Below are 27,999 nucleotides of genomic sequence, written 5' to 3' on the forward strand. Positions count from 1 at the left end.
TGCGATAATTAAAATGTAATAAGGAATTAACAGTTAGCTAGGAACAGTTAGCTAGGATTTTGTTAGCGTGGATTCTTAACAGAGTTTCTCATAGTTAATTTGTTTGTTTCTAACAAATTTTATTTTGTCCAATGTTTTCTTCATTATGCCACTTGTTGGATTCTGATAGGTCAAAATCCAAATATAAAATTGAATGGAAATGGTTATTCTGCGATGAATGGATACGTATATCTGTGGATGTAAGTAGTATAGTAAATGACTGTTGAATCAGATTAGAAGAATGTACAGTGTATCTTATTAATGTGAAATTTAAATATTTCTCGGGTATTACCTACCCGTTAAAATATTCTCACCATTAACAGTTTGTACAAAAGAATTTTTAATTACAATCTTTATGAAAACATATATACATATATATTTTCTTCAGATGTAACCATAGATTTAATGAGTAAATATGATATTAAACTCATTTGATTTACCGTTAGAACTAGAATACATAATCTCTAAAACATTAGAGATTACATAATCGCCATGTCGAACGAAGATAAATGATGTAGAACAGATATGTAGAACGATGATTATTGTAAAGACCCGTCCTTATCCATCCGGACGATATCTTCAACATTTGGTTCCATTGCGATGATCGACTCCAAGTAATGTCTTTAGTATGAGCAAATGCACAGCGGAAGACTTAATTCGTACCTGAGAATAAGCATGCTTTAAAATGTCAACATAAAGTTGGTGAGATATATAGGTTTGATGCTAGCAGCGTTATAACAATGGAACACAAGATTTCATATATAAACATTTTAATAAAAATATTCTAAGGGGTTGAGCACTTGGTAACCATACTTAACATTTAATCACGTCGCATATTCCCTTTATTATGAAATCTTACTACACCGTACCAAGGTGTAGTCACGAAACGAAGTACTGTGCAACCGTTGAATACTGGTCGTCCAGTCCGGTTGGGGTTGTCAAGCCCGATAGATCTATCAACAGGATTCGCGTTTACAATACCGCTGTAAATATTAGTTACCAAGCTACAGGGAAGTATGCCAGTGGTACAACTCAACGTAGAATATATTTTTCAGTTACTTGTGTCCATAGCGTAAAACATAAAATACATGTATTCTCATCCCGAAATATTTAGAGTTTAAAAGTGGGACTATATACTCACCTAATGTATTTTGTAGTAAAAATACATATAACACCATTGGTAAATTATAAGGTTGGCCTCGGATTCACGAACCTATAGCAATTGTATGTATATTAATACATATAATGGTAATCGAACAAATATATATGTATATATTTATTAGTTATATTCTTCTTATATTCATTTTGGTATATAAAATATTAATCTTGTTATGTTATAAATTTTTAATATATATATCATTTGCTTGTGAAACTAGTAATTATTATAATTACATAAATAATATTTGTCATGTAAAAAATATTAATTTTGGTTATATTTAATATTACTAATAATGATAGTAATGATTTTTAAAATTTCAATATGTTAACAATACTAATAGAAATGATACAAATACTAATATTAACAGAAATACTAGTAGATTTTATCATTTTTCATAATAATACAAATAATAATTATTATTATCATTATAATAATAATAATTGATAATTTTTATCCTAATACCTATATTTGTAATAATGATAATTATAGTTATAACACTAATGATAATTATAATAATGATAATCTTAATAATAATAATAATAATAATAATAATAATAATAATAATAATAATAATAATAATAATAATAAGAATTGAAAGTTATACCTTTAATAAATTCGAACTAAAAAGATGTGACACAAGTGTGGATCGAACCCAGGACCACCTGATTACCCGACAACACCCTAAACCACTCGGCTATGCTTGTTTATCTGTTAAGAACTCAGCCCAATTAATTATAACCCGTATTTCTTTTCTATTCTCAGTTTCTTCCTCATGAACACTAGGCGACCCATAGACCAAAGTTATTCATAGCACAAAAATTGATAAAATGCTTGAATCATAAAACAGAAACGACTTAAACTAAAGTATTTAGTTAAAAAAAAATAAAATGAAATCGAACCATCAGTAGAAGCTGGGTTCGTAAAAAAAAAAAATATAAACTCCATTGTCAAATTCAGATTTTGTAACGGTTTTACACAATGATTTTTACATAAACTCAGTCTCAAATTATCTTTAAAAACTTTAGGGACCATTAATTTCAGTAAAAACTTCAAAACAATTTCGAATTACCTTATGAACTCGTCGATTGACTTTTCAAAATAAAAAGGTTTAACCTCAAAATTCAAATTCGATATTAACATTTGTAATTTAAAATCGTGCAGATAGTTTACATACATGATGTTTAACAACACTGCAGTTTTTGATTTTTAAATAAAACTCCAATTCGAATTTTTTTGGCATAAGCATCGAGAACAGAGGTGTCGAGTTCTATCTTAAACTTTTATATAATTTATCCAATAATAACTGAATACTTATTATCGAATATATCAGTAGAAAGTCGTATGTTTTGATCCATAATATGAACCGAACAATTGTGATATATAATAGCTGTAAAAAATTCGACAGGTAGTCACGGATCTATAGATATCAGATGAAGATAAAAAAACAGATGTTGACATTTATATAAAAAAATAATACGCGTGTTATATCTGTTTTTCATATTATATACGGTTATATATATATTAATTACTATAAACATATTAATAAATATAATTTTATGAAAATACTAATAATACAATAATATTACTAATAAAATTAATGATAATGATAAAATCATGTTAATAAAAATTTTATATAACAAAACTTTTTAGTAATAATAATACCATTTAATAATAATTACATTAATAATCATAATATCTCTTATATAATAATACTAAGTACACATATTGATAATTATAATAATTCAATGTTATATTAGTTTCAATAAATTTTTGTAATAATCAATGATAATAAAACTGTTAATATTAATATTTATTAATAATACAAAAAGTAATACTAATTATAATTAACAATAAAAAAATGTTATAATAATTCTTACATATTAAATTTCATATTTATATGTTGTGTCTTTACAATAATAACAATAATTTACATGTTAATATTAATATTTGAAGTAGATAATAATATTACCATAGAAATTTTTATTTTTAATTTCTAATAAAATAAAAAAAATTGATATATCAACCATACATGTTATAACGTATGTGATGTTTACTATTATAAATATATATATTGAATATTAAATATTTATAAATTCTATATGTATTGCAACATATATAATATTCCAAATTATATTACCAATTATTATTTATACATATATATACACATAACTATTTACAAATAATTGTTCGTGAATCGTCAGGCATGGTCAGAGGATAACTGATTATCCGAATATAGTTTTCAAACTTTCTAGACTCAATGTTACAGATTTTGCTTATCGTGTCGGAATTATATAAAGGTTAAGGTTTAAATTTGGTCGGAAATTTCCGGGTCGTTACAGTACCCACCCGTTAAAGAAATTTCGTCCCCGAAATTTGATCGAGATCATCATAACTAACAATATAATGTTTTTTTTTTATGACGAGTATGAATTGATAACTAGAGTTTTATCACCATTTAGTAACAGTGGTAAAACAATTCGATTATGTGAAGCGTACGAGTGAAGCTGTTACAAAAGAGTGAAAGGAGTAAATATGAAATCGTTTTAACCAATGACGTGGTTTTGATTGATTTCTGATTTCCGGATTTTGAGGGATTTAAAGAAAATCTTAGGAGATAAGATTTGATTCTTCGGCGATCAGGATCTTCTTTAATTTAATACGGCAATCTGTTCCGATCCCTCTGTCGGATATTTCACTATAAATCCACCCCTTCGTTTTCCTTATTTTCCACAACTCACATCTTCTACTCTTATTTTTTTTTAAGTCATGCTTTTAAATGCTCCCTCCCGTTTTAATTCTTGTTATACTTCTAACCTTCATATCTTTCATTCTTCTCTTTCCTCTGCCGCCAGAAGAATCTATTCACTTTCATGATTTCCTTGGAATTATAGTGTTTCTAACTCTCCCGTGTCTTTACGTTGCAATACGTATTGATATACACGGTTTGTAGTTTCTGGGTGGTTGTTGAGTTTTATATCTTCCCTTATGCTTCGATGTCTTTGCTTTTGTTTTCTATAATCATTGTCATTCACAGTTAATACTTTCTTCTATTTGCTGCGATTTATACCCCAATTTCTATTTTGGAGCTTCATTCTTTTTCTTTTCCTCCTCTTGTAATTAAGCATCTCTTGTAATGGTCCAGAATTCACACATATGGATTTTGGAATGAACATTGTTAATGTTTTAAGAAGGAAATCTTGATGGCACGATTTTTGGTTTGTTAAATTACCAGAATACCTTAGAAAAGACCGAATCATCAAGAAATATTTTCTTGATATTTTCAGAAATTGAATAGAATGTAAGAGGCGTGTAACATGGCACATGATGACGGTACTGTGAATCATCACATTCCATTAGGAACTTAACATGACTTACTGTAATATAATGAAGTTGATCAAGTTTCATTATATTATACTAATTCATGCATCAGTTCCCAACACTGCTTAAGAACATTCCTATTTTAAAATTGAAGGATTTAGAACTAACACAGTTTCCTTTATATTGTAACGCAGATATTTCAGAAAGATACATGATCGCAGATAGGATTAGTTGTGAAAATATCTCCGGAAATATGGAGAATATTTATAATAGAAAATATGAAAATATCTTATAATATCTAAGATAAAATGATGATGAATAATATCATCTGAAAAAGTTTAGAATAAGGAGTAGGGTTCATACTGACGGTTTCAACAGACACTGAATCATTTGCATTATTTGAAGGCAGGTTCATTCCTTGTATTTGTTTTTGTTTCCTTCACGGTTAGCTCAATCCATTTTTTCAGCACTAAATTTTCTATCGAGCGTTCCTAACATTCCCTTCTTTATCATCAAACTTTTGGCCATTTAGGTCATCTAAAATTTTACTGTTTCCTCTGCATTTAATGCAGTCATATCTGAATCGTCGGTTATCAATCCGAGGTGTTTTTGGGCGAATTGTGTTTTTAGATGATTAAATGCTGATGATAAAATGGCGGAGTATGAAAGGTTCCCCGGTAACGATGAGGAAAACCAATCGTATATATCAAAGTTATAATAAGACTTTTTCGAATGAAAGGTCGAAGTTGTTCTGCTGAAGCTGTGACAAAATTGGTTACTTTGAAAAGGAATCGTAAGGTTGTTTTTGCTAATAAATGCTAAAGAATTCGTCGCAGTACGTGTTAAACTGTGACTTTGGGTTCAAGAGTTTTTTTTTCATGTGTATAGATCTTTTCTTCTGTAGATGAAGTGCGGTCGGTTCAACTTCTCGATTGAGGTATTTTCAAGAATCCTGATAGGTTTGTACGCGGATTGTAAACGTCGAGATACAAATGAGGTTTAGGATGAAATCAAGTGGCAAACTTGAAGAATTGTTTAGTTTCATATGTTATAATCAATATTTTAATTCATTTTAATTGTCCAAAGTTAGCAGTCCAATAGTCCAGTTGTCCACTAGTCCAATATATTCATATATAATTTAATATATAATATTCGAATTAATTAATACGTATCGTGACCCGTGTACCGGTCTCAGTATTGATCACAACTCAAACCATATATATATTCTGAAATCAACCTCAACCCTGTATAGCCAACTCCAACATTCACATATAGAGTGTCTATGGTTGTTCCGAAATATATATATAGATGGGTCGATATGATAGGTCGAAACCTTGTATACGTGTCCCGTTATTTAAAGTGTGTAAAATAAATAACAGAACTTAAATGACAATAAATTAAATTGCGATAAAATGTAATACGGAATTAACAGTTAGCTGGGAACAGTTAACTAGGAACAGTTAGCGTGGATTCCTAACAGAATTTCTCATAATTAATTTGTTTGTTTCTAACACTTTTTATTTTGTCCAATGTTTTCTTCATTATGCCACTTGTTGGATTCTGATAGATAAAAATTCAAATATGAAATTTGAATAAAAATGGTTATTCGGTGGTGAACAGATACGAATATCGGTAGTTGTAAGTAGAATAATAAATGATCATTGAATCAGATTCGAAGAATATACACTGTAACTTATTAATGTGAGATCTAAATATTCCTCGGGTACTACCTACCCGTTAAAATATTTTCATCATTAACAGTTTGTACGAAAGAATTTTTAATTACAATCTTTATGAAAATATACTTGTATATATATTTTCTTCAGATGTAATCATGGATCTAATGAGTAAAAATTTTTTTTTTTTTTTTGATTACTTGATTACATGATCTCTAAAACATTAAAGATTACATAATTACCATGTCGAACGAAGATAAATGAGATAGAACGATAAGTAAAGCGAAGATAATCGATATAGAATGATATGTAAAACGAAGATCATACTCGAAGTACAGATAGTGATATTGAGGTGTGTGATGTTGATATCCGAGGTACAAATTGTGATGTTAAGGTTTACGACGCGGTTGTGGTTGAGGGTGATATGGGTACTGTCGGTGTTGATGATGGTGGTACGGATTATGCTGCTGGTGCTGCTGCTGGTGTTTGTAACCTTCGCACCATATTCTCCAAAGCCGTCACGCGAGCGCGAAGTTCGTTAACTTCTGCTAGTACACCGGGATGATTGGTGGTTGGGGTGAGCGAATGAACAAGATCTGAAATATGGGATAGTATATAATCGTGACGAGATACTCTAGAAATGAGAGAGAAAATGGTTTCTCGAACAGGTTCGCCGGTAAGTGCTTCAGGTTCATCGCCAAGAGGGCAATTTGGTGGATGGAAGGGATCACCCTCTTCATGTCTCCAGTGACTTAGTATATTACGAACCCACCCCCAATTCATCCAGAATAGATGATGAGAGATTGGTTGATCCATTCCGGTGATGCTGCCTTCGGAGCTTGAATGAAAATCCATATCGGCATAGCTGTCATAATCTGAGGAATTCGAACTAGATGCGGAATCCATCTTGTATAATCGGAAAAATGAATTTTTGGTATGAAATAGATTATAGAAGTTAGATTTGGTACTCTTCTATACATACTTTACATATGTATATATAATACCAAAATCCCGTAAATTACGGAGAATCTTTGAAAAGATGTCAACTAAAGTCCAAAGTAACAGATATGCTAAGATATGAATTTTGTCTATACACTATCGATGCACTAAATGCAGTAAGACGTGTCTAGACTTATGAATGATAAGCAGGCAATTCCCTAAGGATAATAAGCAAATAATTTACGACTAGAAATGATAAGCAAAACTTTTGACATGCAGGCACGGTCGAAGTCCAGACTCATTAATGTATCCTAACAGCTACTAGTTAGACACACTAATGCAAGACCTGGTTCACTAAGACCACCGCTCTGATACCACCTGTAAAGACCCGTCCTTATCCATCCGGACGATATCTTCAACATTTGGTTCCATTGCGATGATCGACTCCAAGTAATGTCTTTAGTATGAGCAAATGCACAGCGGAAGACTTAATTCGTACCTGAGAATAAGCATGCTTTAAAATGTCAACATAAAGTTGGTGAGATATATAGGTTTGATGCTAGCAGCGTTATAACAATGGAACACAAGATTTCATATATAAACATTTTAATAAAAATATTCTAAGGGGTTGAGCACTTGGTAACCATACTTAACATTTAATCACGTCGCATATTCCCTTTATTATGAAATCTTACTACACCGTACCAAGGTGTAGTCACGAAACGAAGTACTGTGCAACCGTTGAATACTGGTCGTCCAGTCCGGTTGGGGTTTTCAAGCCCGATAGATCTATCAACAGGATTCGCGTTTACAATACCGCTGTAAATATTAGTTACCAAGCTACAGGGAAGTATGCCAGTGGTACAACTCAACGTAGAATATATTTTTCAGTTACTTGTGTCCATAGCGTAAAACATAAAATACATGTATTCTCATCCCGAAATATTTAGAGTTTAAAAGTGGGACTATATACTCACCTAATGTATTTTGTAGTAAAAATACATATAACACCATTGGTAAATTATAAGGTTGGCCTCGGATTCACGAACCTATAGCAATTGTATGTATATTAATACATATAATGGTAATCGAACAAATATATATGTATATATTTATTAGTTATATTCTTCTTATATTCATTTTGGTATATAAAATATTAATCTTGTTATGTTATAAATTTTTAATATATATATCATTTGCTTGTGAAACTAGTAATTATTATAATTACATAAATAATATTTGTCATGTAAAAAATATTAATTTTGGTTATATTTAATATTACTAATAATGATAGTAATGATTTTTAAAATTTCAATATGTTAACAATACTAATAGAAATGATACAAATACTAATATTAACAGAAATACTAGTAGATTTTATCATTTTTCATAATAATACAAATAATAATTATTATTATCATTATAATAATAATAATTGATAATTTTTATCCTAATACCTATATTTGTAATAATAATAATTATAGTTATAACACTAATGATAATTATAATAATGATAATCTTAATAATAATAATAATAATAATAATAATAATAATAATAATAATAATAATAATAATAATAAGAATTGAAAGTTATACCTTTAATAAATTCGAACTAAAAAGATGTGACACAAGTGTGGATCGAACCCAGGACCACCTGATTACCCGACAACACCCTAAACCACTCGGCTATGCTTGTTTATCTGTTAAGAACTCAGCCCAATTAATTATAACCCGTATTTCTTTTCTATTCTCAGTTTCTTCCTCATGAACACTAGGCGACCCATAGACCAAAGTTATTCATAGCACAAAAATTGATAAAATGCTTGAATCATAAAACAGAAACGACTTAAACTAAAGTATTTAGTTAAAAAAAAATAAAATGAAATCGAACCATCAGTAGAAGCTGGGTTCGTAAAAAAAAAAATATAAACTCCATTGTCAAATTCAGATTTTGTAACGGTTTTACACAATGATTTTTACATAAACTCAGTCTCAAATTATCTTTAAAAACTTTAGGGACCATTAATTTCAGTAAAAACTTCAAAACAATTTCGAATTACCTTATGAACTCGTCGATTGACTTTTCAAAATAAAAAGGTTTAACCTCAAAATTCAAATTCGATATTAACATTTGTAATTTAAAATCGTGCAGATAGTTTACATACATGATGTTTAACAACACTGCAGTTTTTGATTTTTAAATAAAACTCCAATTCGAATTTTTTTGGCATAAGCATCGAGAACAGAGGTGTCGAGTTCTATCTTAAACTTTTATATAATTTATCCAATAATAACTGAATACTTATTATCGAATATATCAGTAGAAAGTCGTATGTTTTGATCCATAATATGAACCGAACAATTGTGATATATAATAGCTGTAAAAAATTCGACAGGTAGTCACGGATCTATAGATATCAGATGAAGATAAAAAAACAGATGTTGACATTTATATAAAAAAATAATACGCGTGTTATATCTGTTTTTCATATTATATACGGTTATATATATATTAATTACTATAAACATATTAATAAATATAATTTTATGAAAATACTAATAATACAATAATATTACTAATAAAATTAATGATAATGATAAAATCATGTTAATAAAAATTTTATATAACAAAACTTTTTAGTAATAATAATACCATTTAATAATAATTACATTAATAATCATAATATCTCTTATATAATAATACTAAGTACACATATTGATAATTATAATAATTCAATGTTATATTAGTTTCAATAAATTTTTGTAATAATCAATGATAATAAAACTGTTAATATTAATATTTATTAATAATACAAAAAGTAATACTAATTATAATTAACAATAAAAAAATGTTATAATAATTCTTACATATTAAATTTCATATTTATATGTTGTGTCTTTACAATAATAACAATAATTTACATGTTAATATTAATATTTGAAGTAGATAATAATATTACCATAGAAATTTTTATTTTTAATTTCTAATAAAATAAAAAAAATTGATATATCAACCATACATGTTATAACGTATGTGATGTTTACTATTATAAATATATATATTGAATATTAAATATTTATAAATTCTATATGTATTGCAACATATATAATATTCCAAATTATATTACCAATTATTATTTATACATATATATACACATAACTATTTACAAATAATTGTTCGTGAATCGTCAGGCATGGTCAGAGGATAACTGATTATCCGAATATAGTTTTCAAACTTTCTAGACTCAATGTTACAGATTTTGCTTATCGTGTCGGAATTATATAAAGGTTAAGGTTTAAATTTGGTCGGAAATTTCCGGGTCGTTACAATTATGCTCGAGGTACATAATGAGATATTGAGGCGTGTGTTGTTGAAACTTGGGTTGTTGGTGGTACTGGTATCGATGTTGGTGGTACTGTTAGTGCCGGTGAAGTTGCTGGAGCTGGTACATTTTTCCACCATATTCTCCAAATTGATTACTCTAGCACGAAGTTCGTTGACTTCTTCTATTATTCCGGGATGATTGTCGGTCGAAACGAGCGGATGAATAAGGTTTAGAATTTTAGATAGAATATAATCATGGCGAGATATTCGAGAAATGAGGATGAAAATGGTGTTTCGGATTGGTTCGCCGGTGAGTGCTTCAGGTTCATCGCCAAGAAGGAAATTTGGTTGGTGGAAAGGATCGCCTTCTTCGCGTCTCCATTGATTAAGTCGATTACGAACTCATCCCCAATTCATCCAGAATTGAGGATGGCTGATTGGTTGATTCATTCCGGTGACACTGATTTTGGAGCTCGAGTGAAACTCCATATCGAAATTCGAGGGACTTGAACTAGTGAATTCCATTTCGTTCGATTGAATGAAGGATTTTTCGATATGAAATGACTTTCGACTATCGGATGGTATTCTAATTACATAGAATATCTATATATATAGAACAAAAAATTTCATAGATTACGGAGGAATTTACGGAATATATCAGGCAAAGTTTACAATAACAGATACGCTAAGATATGAATTTTGTCTATACACTATTCATGCAATCCAGGCAGTAAGATATGTCTAGATTAAGAATGATAAGCAAGTGATTCCCTAAGAATGATAAACAGGTAATTTTCGACACGAAATGATAAGCAAAACTTTTGACATGCAGACACGGTCGAAGTCCACACCCACTAATGCATCTAAACAACTATCAGTTAGACACACTAATGCAAGACCTGGTTCGCTAAGACCACTGCTCTGATACCACATGTAAAGACCCGACCTAATCCATAAGAACGAATACAATAACATATGATTACATTGCGAGGTATTTGACCTCTATATGATACATTTTACAAACATTGCATTCGTTTTAAAAGACAAACTTTCATTACATCGAAAGTTGACAGGCATGCATACCATTTCATAATATCCAACTATAAATAATCTAATCTGTCATTTACTTAAACATAATCTTTACTGAACTCAACGACTTGAATACAACGTCTTTTGAAATATGCCATGAATGATTCCAAGTAATATCTTTAAAATGAGCTAATGCACAGCGGAAGATTTCTTTCAATCCTGAGAATAAACATGCTTTAAAGTGTCAACCAAAAGGTTGGTGAGTTCATTAGTATATCATAAACGATCATTTTTATCATTTTAATAGACCACAAGATTTTCATTTCCATTTCTCATAAATATACGTCCTATGCATAAAGACAAAAATCATTCATATGGATTGAACACCTAGTAATCGACCTTAACAAGATGCATATAGAATATCCCCATCATTCCGAGACTCCCTTCGGACATGATAAATTCGAAGTACTAAAACAGTTCAAATTCTCTGACTGGAACTTGTTAGTGCCCATAGATCTATCTTTAGGATTCGCGTCAATTAGGGTGTCTGTTCCCTAATTCTTAGAGTACCAGACTAAAAGGGACATATTCGATTTCGATAATCCAACCATAGAATGTAGTTTCGATTACTTATGTCTATTTCGTAAAATATTTATAAAAGCAGCGCATGTATTCTCAGTCCCAAAAATACATATTGCAAAAGCATTTAAAAAGGGAGCAAATGAAACTCACAATACGATATTTTGTAGTAAAAATATGCATACAACGGAACTGAACAATGCAAGGATGTCCTCAGATTCACGAACCTATATTAAGTATATATATATATTAACACATATAATTATCATGTAATGATAATCAAACTAGTTTATATATATATATATATATATATATATATATATATATATATATATATATATATATATATATATATTACTTATTTAATTTAGTAATATATTTGTTATTTCGAAGGTTATATATATTTATTTTTATATATTAATATTTATACATATAGTTATACTAATACACATGTATCTATATAATTAGTATTATATTGTTAATTCAAAAATTTATTATATGTAAATATTTATGTAACTAATGTTATTATATTTGTAGTAATAAAAAAATACAGTAATAATAATATTATTAATGATAATAATCATGATAATAAAAATAATGTAAGTAAAATTATATATAAAAGTTATGTTAATGAAAATAACAATAATAATACTAAAAGTAATTAGTTTTAGTAATGATACTGATATTAATGGCTTTGATAATAATACTAATAATAAAAGTAATGTTAGTAATAATAATAATTTTAATAGAAAAGATATTAATGATAAGATAAATATGTTAGTTTTCATAAAAATAATATTTTAAATAATAATGGTATTTTTAATAAAACCGATGATTTTAATAGAAATTTTTCTATAGTCATATTCATCATAATAATACTATATATTTTAATAGTAATAATAATAATGATAATAATATTAATTATACTAGTAATTTTATTTCTAATATTGGTAATAATAATTAATTAATAACAATCAATAATAAATAATAATAATAATAATAATAATAACAATAATAATAATAATGAAATAATAATAATAAAAGTATTAGTAAAAACTACCCCAAAGGAGTAGCCTTTTTTTATAAAAAAAAGCTCAAGTCCGGGTTTGAACCCGCGAAGTCCCGCTAACCCTCTAACACCCTTAACCATCCATCTGTGACTATTTATCTTCTTCAAGCTTTATCGTCACCTTCATCATCATATGTGACGACCTGGAAATTTCCGACCAATTTTAAACTTGATCTTATTATGATTTCGACACAATAAGCAACGTCTATTAAACCGAGTCCCAAAATGTTTGAACTATTTTTTCATGAATGCATTGGACCCTTGACTATTCCCGACGATTCACGAACAATTGGGTGTAAATAAATAGATATATACTTATATATACCATTTTGAATTAATAAAGTATACTTTAATCATTAGGAATTTAAAATATAGAATAATAAATAGAATAATTAAGTTACTATTATATTATTATGAATCTATATACAATTTCTATTAATAATTGTTAATATATAATATTTAATAAATATTATTATATAATATAGTTTAAGGTTAATATATTATTTGTAATTACAAAATAAAATATAAATGATATCATTATTATTAATTTCGTTGTTAATGATAATATAATATATGTATTTGTATTACCAATATTATTAATTCTAATGTGAAATTTAAATGGATATATAAAAATTGGATATGTATAAGTTGTATTATTATTATTATTATTATTATTATTATTATTATTATTATTATTATTATTATTATTATTATTATTATTATTATTATTATTATATCATTATTAATATTAATATTAAAATAGTATTGTTTTCAATATATATAACATCTAGATATGAAGTTTGATATATATCATTTGTTAAAGTATTATTATTACTAATATTATTATTATCATTAATAATATTAGTATTATTATAATTATTATGATTATTGTAAAATAATATAAATAATAGCTAAGTTGCTATTAGAATAAATATGTATATATATATATATATATATATATATATATATATATATATATATATGTATAAATATGAATGATTCTATAAAATTAATAATATATATATGGTATTATATATAAATATAAACATTAGATATTCAATTATGTTACTTTATATAACATAAGTGTTACATGATTAATAAATCGTAATATTAATATATGAAATGTAATTACAAGTTTAATTATAATTGTCATTATTATTATTAATATTGATAAACGGTATTATTAAAAAGATTATTAAAAATTATTATATACATTTGAATTGTTATATTATTACTATTATTATGGTTATCATTACTAATAACATTATTATTATAAGTAGTAATAAAATTATGATCTTAGTTATTTTTATGATATTATTATTATTACTTCTATTTCTATTATTATTATATTATTACTTTTACTATCATTTATAATATTGAGTGTAATATTAATACAATTATATAAAAGAATTAATTATGATATATAATTACTGAAATATATAAGAACAGATATATATAAATATACAGGTTTATATAAATAACTAATATATATAAATTTAGATACAAATAATTACGTATTTTGGTTTCAAATGATTTTCAATCTGCAGTTGATGTGTTTTTATGTCTCAAGATTTATACAAATCAGAATCTAATCACAAACACGAGTCCAATTTCTGTAGCAATCAGTTTCATCTTTTTATTTTTTTTATTATTTATTTATTTGTCCTGATCAATTCTTGTCGAACCACCTCTCCATTTAATTGATCGAATCCAGTTGTTAGATAACACATTACGACCTTACACTACCAAATATCATTTTCAATTAACTTTAACAGCCTTTAATTACGCGAATTGAAACAGAAAATTGAAGAACCCAGACCCCGTCCCCTGCTTTTGTTCATTTTATCAAAATCGTGAATTCGAAATCAATTTCAGAAATGTATTAATGTAGTGAGGTTAGTAATCATCTATTTAAACTACCTGTAAAGTCTTAAACTCCAAATCCTTTTAACGAATTCAAATTTTGAAAGTCAAACTTAATTTGAAAAAGTCAAACGAATTGATTATGGCAAAATTCGAATTCATGTTAGTGTTTTAAGTTAAATTAATGATTCAGTTAGTTCATAAAGGAGATTTTAAAACTTTTTCATTCAGTAATCGTGACCTGTAACAGCCTCTAGTTTAAAAATCGATTTTAAGTTCAAAACAGTGTTCTTCGTGTCTGTGATGATTTTTATTTATTTATTTATGTATCTCTTTTCGTTCTGTTAATATATATAAATCATCACGTTTATTGTTAATTATTTTCCAAATCTTAAACACTTAAAGTAAAGCCTGCTAAGTTTGATACCTGGTCGACTTATACAATGAAGGGGATGAAGAAACAGAAAATGGTTGTTAAATAAATATTAGTGGGAAATAAAAACAGAAAAACTGGTCTGGCTGAGTGGTTTGCGTATTGACGGGTATTCGAGAGGTCTCGGGTTCGAGCCTTGGCAGGGTCATTATCTTTTTGGGCCGATTTATGAGGTAGTTTTTCTTATTAATATTATTATTATTATTAATATTGTTATTATTATTATTTTTATTATTATTATTATAGTTATTACTATGATTATTATTAATGTTATTGATATTTTTGTTATCATTAGTATTATAACATTTATTATTATTATTATTATAGTTATAAGTATTAAAAACATTATTATTATTAGCATTATTGTTATTACTAATATTACCAAGAAGTATTATTATTATTATAATTATTATTATTATCACTAGCAAATAATATTATGATGAAAGAAGTAATTAATGTTAGGAAATAAAAAGATGAATAAGATTATGAATAAGGCCATGAATTTAGTTAAGGTGATTACATCCGAGAAATATAATTATAAGTACGTGTACGATTAAGATAATATAAATATATAGGTGAAGATGATTATAATTAAGTCATGATATCAAAATTCTTATTATTATTATTATTATTGTTATTATTATGAATATAATAAAAATTTATTATTACTTTCATAAACATTAGTATTAATATTATTATATAAATATCAGAGTTATTATTATTAATAATAACATATGTGTTAACATTATTATTAATATGATTACAATTATTAGTATTGTTATTATTAAAAATGACTATTATTATTATTATTATTATTATTATTATTATTATTATTATTATTATTATTATTATCATTTTTACAAAAATTAATGTTTTGATATCACTAAAACTATCATTATTATCGTTACCAGCAATGTTATGTAGTTACTAAAATCATTACCATAATTATCGTTAACAATAAAATTAATATTTTTACATTTATTATCATTAATATCATTATCATTATTAATAATAGAATTACTAACATTATTATCTATTTAATAATATTAAGTATTATAATCATTTTTACCGCTATTAATATTATTTTAACTATTATTATTAATATAAAAATATATTTAATACATATAATATAACGAAAATTAATATTTTTATATAACAAAATGAATATATGAAACATATATATATATTATTAATATAAAAAGGATATAACTAATAAATTTATATATATATATATATATATATATATATATATATATATATATATATATATATATATATATATATATATATATATATATATATTGGCTCGATTACATGTATATGTTTTAATACATATATAAATGATATAGGTTCGTGAATCCAAGGCCAACCCTGCATTGTTCAGTATCGTCGTATGAATATTTTTACTACAAAATATTGTAGAGTGAGTTTCATTACTCCCTTTTTAAATGCTTTTGCAATATATATTTTTGGAACTGAGAATACATGCGCTTTTATAAATGTTTTACGAAATATATACAAGTAATCGAAACTACATTCTATGGTTGAATTGTTATACCGGATATCGCCCTTGTTGAACTTGGTAACCTAAGAATTGGTGTTTATTATAATTGCCACCAATTGACGCGAATCCTAAAGATAGATCTATGGGCTTTGACACGCCCCAGTCAGAGAATTTGAACTGCTTTAGTTGTTTATATGTTTGGGGATATTCTAGATGCATTTTGTTAATGTCAGTTATCAGGTGTTCAATCCATATGAATGAATTTTAAACATTTGCGAGTGTATGATTATTGAATAAAGGAAATCTTGTGGTCTATTAAAATTATGGAAATGATTGATTATGATAAACCTATGAACTCACCAACCTTTTGGTTGACACTTTAAAGCATGTTTATTCTCAGGTATGAAAGAAATCATCCGCTGTGCATTTGCTCATTTTAGAGATATTACTTGGAGTCATTCATGACATATTTCAAAAAGACGTTGCATTCGAGTCGTTGAGTTCATCAAGATTATTATTTAGTCAATTATAGTTGAATATATTATGAAGTGGTATGCATGCCGTTAACTTTCGATGTAATGAAAGTTTGTATTTTAAAAACGAATGCAATCTTTGTAAAATGTATCATATAGAGGTCAAGTACCTCGCGATGTAACCAAATGTAATGTATTCGTCCAAATGGATTAGGACGGGTCATGAAAGTTGGTATCAGAGCTGGTATAATGTCGTCCATGTGTGGCGGGTTAGTCGTAAATGAGGTTCTCACAGTGTTACCTGTGACGAAGCATTGGCTCTTACTCCTTGCGATCCCTTACGAGGGTTGGCAGTAGCCGAGAGGCAGACCCTAAAATCAGTATTTGAGGTACACTCAGTGGTCACTAGGCGGTTAGCTGGGAAGGCACTGGATGGGACGGTGGTTGTCCCTAACTGTATGAAAGTTGGTATCAGAGCGGTGGCCTTAGCGAACCAGGTCTTGCATTATTGTGTCTAACTGATAGTCGTTAGGATGCATTAGTGAGTCTGGACTTCGACCGTGTCTGCATGTCAAAAGTTTTGCTTATCATTTTTGTCGGAAATCATCTGCTTATCATCCTTAGGAAATTACCTACTCATTATTCTCAGTCTAGACACATTTTACTGCATTGACTGCATGAATAGTGTATAGACAAAATTTATATCTTAGCATATCTGACAATTCATATCTTAGCGTATCTGTTATTGTAGACCTTGCCTGATATCTCTCGTAAATTTCTCCGTAATTTAAGGGATCCTGGTACTATATATATCTATGCATATTATGCATTGAGAATACATCCAACTATCAATTGCTGTCACTAAACTCTTCATATCAAAAATCTTTTCTGTGATCGCGTAAGATGGCCTCTACGAATCGACCACGTTCCTCTGACTCCGAAGACAGCGTGACAGGAGCACACCAACCAATCAACTACCGTGATTACTGGATAAAATGGGGGTGGGTTCACGACATACTCACCCTATGGAGAAGGGAATAAGGTACTCCATATCATGAACCGAATCTACCACCTAACCTTGGAGTACTCGACCCGCTCACCGGCGAACCTGTTTGCAACACTGTTTATACCCTTTTTGCAAGAATTTTTCGTCTTGTGGCTACCATTAACGGAACTAGAGAAGATATCCGACCTCTACCTCACACTGATAACCAACCAGGGTTAGTAGAAGAAGTTGAAGAACTCCGAGCTCGAGTGTTAACTTTAGAGAGCACGGTACACAATTTGCAAGCACCAGCAGTATCACCAACACCAGTAACATCACCAGCCTCAGCACCAATAGCACTAGTACCACCAACAACAACATCCGCATCACCAGCTTCGACATCTCATGAAACGACCCGTCAAAGTACACTTGACTACCATCGTTATCTTGGTCCCACAGCTTGATCGAAAATCTATATGAATTTAATAAAACAACCTTGCATTCTTTATTTAAAAATGATTTCCTATAAAGGAAATCTATCAAAATATGTAAGTTTAGAAAAACCATACATTATTACTTAACCAAAAGTTGACCAAAACAAAGTCAACAGCATCCACTATTAAATGTATCAAAATAGAATGCAAGTTATTGTTTAGCAAAAGCTGCCATCATAAATATGCAGACTCTCTAAGCACAGCGGAAGCAATCAATCATGAACCTGAGAATAAAACATGCGAGTAACTGTCAACAAAAATATTGAGTGAATTATAAGTTTAATATTGCAAGCAATATTTAATAAAAACCATAAAAATTTATGTTTGAAAACACAAAAACTCCTTTTTGAACCACAAAATAATATATGCTAGAAAACATATAAAAGCATTATTCCATTTTCCGTGAGCCACCTGGTAACCACTTAACCATTTATTTACCCTTGCCAAACACAATAAATAATATACACCGAACAAGTGTATCTTCAACTAAATACGAAGTACTAAACATTCTGATTATAATGTGCTAGCGCGACTAGCTCGAAATGGGGTTGTCAAACCCGATAGATCTATCCGTAGGATTCGCGTTCACCAGTAGAAACCAGTGATTACAATTACCAGATTAGGAAAATTTTTGTTCGACTCACAATGAATAATTTAAACCAACTTCCACTTGTCCAAAATATAAAATAAATTGCATGTATTCTCATCCCAGAAGATTTAAAATAGAAAAATGGGACTATAACTCACCTTAATAGCAAACGAAGTAACCACACAAATAAGCGAACAGCAAATAAAGTAAAGTGATCATGAATGATCACAACACCGACCTATAAATAAAGCAGGTCGATATAAATAACTAACTTAGGTCAAGTCTTAGTATGATAGCTATTGTACATGTTGCAAATAGACATAGAACAACACTCAACATGCATCGTTTTGATCGAAACAGCGTACGGACACACACTTTCTATTTTTAGAAAGTTTCCATTTTTAGCAGGTTTCCATTTTTGGAAAGTTTCTATTTTTGGAAAGTTTCTATTTTAAGAAAGTTTCTATTTTTGGAAAGTTTCCAAATTTAGAAAGTTTCCATATTTAGAAAGTTTTTAAGTTAGGGAAATTTTCTTAATTAGAAAGTCAACAAAAGTCAACTGAAAGTCAAAGTCAACCGAAAGTTAACTCAAAAGTCAACCTTGGTCAAACATAGTCAATATTACTTTTAAAAGTGTAAGTTGTAATAATAATATAAGTTATAATGTTAATTAAAGTTAAATATGTATAATTATGTCATAACATAAGTTTAATTAAATTAAAATGAATTTTTAAAGTTACCATAAGTTTAAATGATATAATTAATATAATATAAGTATTTAATTAATTAATTAAATATTAATCATAATATAAGTATTATTAATTAATAATAAATTTTAATCATATCATAAGTATTATTAATTAATAATGAATTATTAATCATATCATAAGTTTCTAATTATAATTATTAAATCATAAGTATTTAATAATTAAATTATAATTAAATAATAACTAAGTCTTATAATAATTAAATAATAAATTAATCCTTATTATAAGTCTTATAATAATAATCTCATAATATAAGTTTAATACTTATCATAAGTATTTTCCCATTAATAATAAAAGTATTATTAATCATAAGTTTAATTAAATGTTAATTAAATCATCTATACTATACATTAAAAGAAAAAAAAAATTTGAGTTATACTTTTTTAACATTATTGAATTTGGACCCTTAGATCAAAAAAATGACATTCATTACCCTTACTTAATAATCATTGGATAACCTATAATCTTATACGTAGTAACTAAATTCACCACAACAACAACAACAACAATACCCAATTCCACTAGAGTGGAGTATGGGGGAGGTTAGATGTAGACAGTCATTTCCTCTACCCTAAAGTAAAAGGGAAGTCATTCCTCCACCCACGGATACCTATCGGTCCCCAGGTAGAGGAAGTCGTCCCTCCCTATTCTGTAGAGCAGAGAGGCTGCTTCCTAGGGACCTCCGACCATAAAGAACCATGAATTCCGATATGTGCAGTAAAAGTATACAAGTAAAGTAGATAAAAAAGAAACTTTACCATGAATAAAGTATATATCAATATGATATGTATAGGTAAATAAAGCATGTAACAAAATAATGTAATATAACATATAATTAAAATATGTGCGTGTCAAATATGCAAGTATAACCAGTCATGTAAGTACAATAAGTATACGAAAACATGTTGGTAAGAAGCATGTAGGTATACTATGCAGTATAAAATAGATGGTATACAATGTAAACATAGACAAATAAGCATACAATGATAGCATAAAAGCATGTGATATGTAAGTATGTATAAATTAATTGCTATATAATGTAATACAAACATGTAACCATATAGTGCAATAAATCCTCTGAAAATGCTACAATAAGTATAGATATATAATATAACCGTAAAACAGGTACAGCCAATACGATAAGGCACACAAGCAAGTAGGCAGGAAATATAATATAAATATATAAAAAAAATAAACAAAATGTAGAGCCTAGTCATCTATTCTAATTCTACTCCTCCACAAATTTCTATCAGAAGTCATGTCCTCAGTCAATAAGAGCTCCTTCATGTCAAGCTTCAATCTATCCTCCAACCTACGTCTGGGTCTACCCCTTCTCCTTACGCCCCCAACAACAAGGGTCTCGACTCTCCTAACCGGGGCTAAAAGTGGGCGCCTCAAAACATGTCCAAACCATCTTAGTCGTCCTTCCCTCAGCTTGTTGGTTATGTTCCCAACTTTCAAGTTCTCCCTAAAAACTCCATTTGGTATCAAATCTAGCATTGTCTTACCACACGTCCACCTAAGCATCCTCATTTCTGCCACCTCCATCCTTCTCTCCTGGGCTTTCGTCATTGGCCAACACTCCGATCCGTACAACATGGCCGGTCTGATTGCCACCTTGAAGAATTTCCCTTTCAATTTAAGGGGTACCTTCTTGTCGCACAACACCCCTTTCGCTGCCCTCCACTTCAACCATTCTACTCGTATACGATGTGTCACGTCCTCATCTATCCTTCCCGATTTGTGAAGCATCGAGCCTAAATATCTAAAGGACTCTTGTGGAGGTAAAATTTGGTCCCCAATTCGGACGTCCACAATATCCTCTTGTTCCTCTTCGCTCGTCCTGAAATCGCATCTAAGATACTCCGACTTAAGTCTGCTAATCCGTAGGCCATTTGATTCTAGGGCGCTCCTCCATTGCTCTATCCTTCTGTTAAGCTCATCCTGGGAATCCGAAACTAATACAATATCGTCCGCGAATATTAGGCACCATGGGATGTTATCTTGTATCCTTTGAGTCAGTTCGTCTAGAATCAAAGCGAAAAGATATGGGCTAAGGGCCGATCCCTGATGTAAACCTACCTCTACTGGGAAAAACTCAGTGTTTCCTACCGTCGTACGTACACGAGTCTTCGCCCCCTCATACATATCTCTAATAGTCCTTATATATCTACTTGGAACACCCCTAACATTAAGGGTCTTCCAAATCAGCTAACTCGGGACACGGTCATAAGCCTTAGATGCGATTACGGGTGTAAAAATTACGGGTGTATCTGATAGGAATAGGGGTCACGTCATTCATTCCATTTACGCACTTCACCCATTCTCATAAACCTTAATTTCCATTTTGAAACAAATTGAGTTCTCTCTTCACACCCATTAGGGCTGTATCTCTAATTACGCCTCTTCTACAATCATCATCTTCAAAAATCAAAGGCAATAATCACTATCGAACAAGCTTAGCGGGTTGATTTCCATCATATCAATCGTTATTGTAGCATAATTAGTATCGAAAATTAGTCGCTAACATTCCTATCAACGAAAAATTGCAAACCCTAGCTTCAATCGCCTGCTACTCCAGACGCCAACCTTCACAAATCAATCCCGAAAATCAGGATTTAAGATCATTTGCGGGTTAGTATTTCTTATCTTTTTGTTTCGATTTTCAGGATCCAAGATCATTGCTAGGATGCTTCAATATTGCCTTCTTTGCTGTAAGTCGTATTATCGAAGTAATACTTTTATCTCATATTTGATTATTGTTAATTTCTTTTATCTCATATTGCCTTCTACAGCGGAAGCAATTGCATTTCTTATGCTTCCGGTATTGTTATCGCTGATTATAGGTTTGAAATTTTTTGTTGTTGCTTTTAAGTTTTTTGAATTTTGTTGAGCGTGCTGTTCATGATTTTTCTTGCAGGTGTTTCACATTAATTACAAGATTGTTTGCCAGTGTTATACATGTGCTGTTATTGATTTGCAACCTTTACTGGTATTGTTCTTATTATCTTATGTGGGTTTATCTATCTATGTTATTTTCTTCTTGATGATTAACTATGCTTTTTTCAGTTGTTTATCGCTTTTCTCCTGTGGTTGTTGCTTCTGCTACTGCCACGTAAGTTTGTGTTTGCATTCTTTTAGATACGAAGTGTTTGTTTTGTTTACATTTGCTATTTTCCTTTTTTGTTTTTAATATTGTAGTTGTTCGTGTGACTATTCATTGGTGCAATGTCATAATCCACTCTTTGTGTTTACAGTGGCTGAATTTTTTTCTTGATAAATTAAATTGCTAATTTTTATAATGGCAACTAGAAAAAAGATAAAGGTAATGATCAAGTATCTATGTTGGGTCGACCTGTTGGGATGATGGTGTTGTATGTGAGGTCCCTCTGTTACCGACGCCTCCTCATTGTGTTATGTGGCCGTTGATTCTACCCCAATTAATGTTGCTGCAGGTATTTTTTTTAACAAAAAATGTTTTTTTACTCATTTTCTGTTTTTTTTTTTTTTTTTTTTTGTCATTGTTAGTGGTTGTTTGCAGTTGCTTTTACTTTAGCAGCAAGGAAAGTAGAGACCCAATAATATACCTGGCTATTGAGACCCATTTTCTTAAATTTGGGTCAATTGGGTCGTGAAAAAAATTATGCCTGGCATTGTAAATTGTAAATTAAAACTTAAAAAAAGATCCAATGAGTTTTTCTCCAACCTATTGGGTCTTAATGTCTTATAGCAAATATAAAAGAACTGGTCAAATGGGTATTAAATCATAAAGTTCAATAGACAGGTCTAATGGGCCTTGTGAATGGGTCAAATGGCATACCACTTACTTTCAGCTATGAGAGTTGTGCTTGAAGCATACTTCTACTTTAATGTTTTTTTCTAATTGTGAATATATGTTTTGACATATCGCAAAAAGCTTAAGTAGCCACCCCACACTCTTTAAAGTATGTTGTTGCTCAAGCCGGAAAAGTCCACCCGATGCTGCTCTTTCGGCCAAGTCCACCTGATGCTGCTCATTCAACTAAGTCTTGCAATTGGTATGCCTTTATTACTATGTAAAATTATTTCGTTGGTAGTCATTAATGAAAAGCGTTGGAATTATATACATAGTACAAATCTAGCCTTAACCTCTGCGAGTAGTTGTTTCAGGCACTTTAAGTCGAATGGTGGTTTTCACTTTTCAGTCTCACAACCAAGCCAAATACGCAGTCCAGTGATGTTATAGGTGGCAATATGAGCGAGTAGGAACGACCAAGTGAGGTTTCAAAACAGGCTCTTTTTGCTTTTCTTTTACAAATTTACATTGTTTGAATTTTTGTAAGCATGAGTAAATTGGGCGGGTCATCTGAGTATGGAACAAAATTACCTATATAACTTTCAATATGATCCACTTCAGTTTTAGTTACTCTAAGTCTCTAACAAGTCTTAAACACATTTTTTCTACTTTAGTTTTGGTTACTGTAACAAGTCTTAAACACAGTCTTAGTTTTAGTTACTCTAACAAGTTCAATATTATTCACACTCTGAAGGAAGCTACAGCTCCAACAACGATGACTGCGACCACTCAGTCAGGTAAACAAACCCTTAGTTGCCTAACGATACATATACACACACGTAAATGGAAAATGTTACAGAGTCTTAAACACAACTGATAATTTTTTAAAATGTTAACCTGATAATCCTTGATTTTATTTTGTTGTCACCTTATCTGCTAACCTGATAATCCTTGATTTTATTTTGTTGTCACCTTATCTGCTGCTACTTCTGAAGCTGCTGCTAAGGAACAAAGTATAAAGATTACACTTTGTACAGTTAAAAATTACAAAGTTATGTTGTACTTGGATTCCAAAAATGTTAAACTTTGTACAGTCAAAAGATTACGAAGTTGTACCCCTAGATAGTTAGATAGCTCACTTAATTGGTTGTTAGGTTGTACTTGGATTTTACACACCCTGAATCTGGAACTGTACAAAGTAAGCTAACTGGTCCACTTTGTAACATTTGATTACAGTAGGTAAACTATTAAAACCATGCAAAGTAAACCTTCTTATGTCTTATTCTTATGATACTTCTTATGATTTGTACAGTTTAGAGGTTACAAAGTTGTACACTTAGATAGCTCTCGTGGTACGCTTTATTTCAACAACCTTCTTATGTCTTATGCTTCTTGCTATTTAATACGTAGTTTACTTTTTACGCGGTTGTAGCTTTACAGCAAGGTAACCCTTAGGCATAAAGAGTAGAAGAATTATAACCTCAAGATGTTGGAGCTTATACAAAATTACATGTCGTTATAGGTCATGTCCAATCTTGAGGCTGCCTATGCAACGACCTTCAAGGTATACATGCTCTCTACATTCACGATCATATTATATGCTGTTTAAACACGGATAAAACTTAATTCAGTATGCTTTTTTAAACAATATCAGGTACTTACCTTAATACTTAATATTACACATACAACCTGTGCAAATATAATAAAAAGTTACATACCTAAATTTATAATAATCTTTTTTCACTTGTCACAAGTTTTGATTTAGAGTAAATTATCTAATAATTTTTTACTTTTGCTTTTGATTATTACATGCTCATATAGTGTGACTTTTTTCAAAATTGTAGTTACATGGAACTGTGAAAAACGTGTTGTCTTTTCAGCCATTTTGTAGACACGGATTGATTACAAGGTCATTCAAACATGGATCGGTGGATGGGTTTCTATAAATTTTGCAATGAGGTAATTTGATCTTGAGTTATCATTTGATCGTCTGTGTTTTAACTGTTCAACAGCAAGTTTGACCACTTCCAAACTTGTTGAATTCTGGAATTTAGGTGTGGCATATGTCATGTTAAACCACTATGGTGCTGTATAGCTGCTAGATTGGTAGGAGCAGCATATGCTTGTGCCTTGGATGCTTGTGCTTTAGATATTTGTATTTATAGGTATTTGGCTTCTTCTTTTTTTCATGTGTGGCATTTTTATGAAATTGGGTTATGATGATGGCTTGAATTGGATCTGTTAGTACATCAGGTATATATCTTCAATTGAGAATTTGAGATGTGGCATTTTTATGATGTGGCATTTTTATGTCATATATTGTTCTGTCAAACCAAACTGACTTTCACCTAGCACTTTGAGACACCAATTACCTGACCCATCCATCTTGCCACGTCTTGGTAAGATGTTAAACAGGTGAGAGGTTGGTTCACTATCACACCAATTACTTTGTTATATTGTTATAATTAAAATAAGAGAGTTTATAATGTGTCTTTAGTATAAGTAAGTTTTAATTGAAATAAGAGAGTTTATAATGTTGGTTCACTATCTATTGTCCTTAATTTTATACATTTGAGTTCTTTTGTCATTTTTGAGTTTCATCATACACATGAAGTTGGACTATACTAATCATGTTCAAAACATATATTGTACCCAACATAAAACCTATCTATTATTAATTTAATCTTGGTTTATGATGATGCAGGTGCTTTATAATTTTATTTCTCAATTTTCATCATCTCCGTCTCCACCTTCAAGGCATTAAGTTAATGTGTTTTTAACCACCCCAATTGGTTCGCCCTTCTCAAAAGGTACCATAGATTTCCTAGGGTTAGGTTTCTTTAATCTCTTTCTTATTTAATCCACGATTGAAGTGTTTTGGCTTAAGCTATGGCTGTAAAATTAAAAGTATAGAATCTTTCATGATTTACTTATATTTAGGTTATTATTTGTCATCATTTTTGTATATGTTGACGTTTTTGTTTGATATTGAAATGTGTTCTTCAGATTTTAGTTGCTTCTCTTTGATTGCTTATTTGACCGAGTTTGATCGAGTTTAGGTTAGTATCAGTGGTTTAGTATCTTGGGTTTTTTTTTTTTTTTTTTTGTAAATTATTTATGAGTTTTAGTTTTTTTGTAAGTTATTTGTGTCTTTTGAGTTTTTCACACTTTTCTTCCTAATCAGCTAGGTAACAAAGTGACAATTGAAGTTTTGGTTTATAATTTGGTGTCTAATTTATTTAAATCTTGGTTTATGATCATGCAGGTGCTTTCAAATATATGACTTTACATACCTTTTCGATTATATATTTATGCTATCAGTTACTGATTGAATTTGCTATCAAATTATGATGATGCAGGTACAAGAAAAGCAAGGGTTTCCATGAACAAGATACACTTTGACACTCACTTATCCAATTAATGACAACAAATAGGTTTTTCACACCAATCCACCCGTTTTGTAAATTGACCTAAAGCGTTAATGAACAGACGTGGGCATATGGGCGACAATGCACTGCAACTTTGAGAGCTATAATTCATTGGCAATATCAGACAAATAATTCATATGGATGACGATGGAGTGCAACTTTGAGACCTAAAGCGTTAATGTTTGTATTATACTTAATTTATATCTAATATTTCGTTTACCAACATTCTTTACCTTCATTTGTTTATTATACAGAATTGGTGACGAATGTTTACATGAGCTAACACATAATTTAGTATATTTAAATTTTTTATTGACGAAAACCCGCGAATTCGCGGGTCTTAAGCTAGTAAGTAATAATTAAATGATATAATAAATATATATCATAAGTCTTAAATTATAATAAATACTTTTTATATCATAAGTAATTTAATAATAATAAAAATCATTATTTATATCATAAGTTTTATTTAATAACCATAAGTTTTAATCAAAAGTTCATCGGGTCATAACTTGAGCCTCGGGAATCAGTTTTCGGCGAGCCTTATATATATCT

At 29.4% G+C, this 27,999-nt stretch overlaps 1 long non-coding RNA gene across 21 annotated transcripts; it reads left to right on the forward strand.

Annotated features, from left to right (window-relative positions):
• Positions 1-22,581: 22,581 nt before the first annotated feature.
• On the forward strand, positions 22,582-27,757 carry LOC139894635 (uncharacterized). Of its 21 annotated transcripts, none has more exons than XR_011775141.1 (12): positions 22,582-22,875; positions 23,037-23,065; positions 23,162-23,233; positions 23,311-23,356; positions 23,499-23,696; positions 24,158-24,496; positions 24,771-24,813; positions 25,329-25,368; positions 25,449-25,580; positions 25,897-25,975; positions 26,071-26,826; positions 27,376-27,756. It is a non-coding gene; the product is annotated as an uncharacterized lncRNA (long non-coding RNA). The 21 variants fall into 21 exon arrangements; XR_011775140.1 differs by having other exon boundaries at positions 24,158-24,278; positions 24,382-24,496; positions 25,329-25,580; XR_011775146.1 differs by having other exon boundaries at positions 24,158-24,278; positions 24,391-24,496; positions 25,329-25,580.
• The last annotated feature ends 242 nt before the right edge of the window (positions 27,758-27,999 follow it).

This window comes from Rutidosis leptorrhynchoides, chromosome 2, assembly GCF_046630445.1.
Source record: "Rutidosis leptorrhynchoides isolate AG116_Rl617_1_P2 chromosome 2, CSIRO_AGI_Rlap_v1, whole genome shotgun sequence".
NCBI lineage: Eukaryota > Viridiplantae > Streptophyta > Magnoliopsida > Asterales > Asteraceae > Rutidosis > Rutidosis leptorrhynchoides.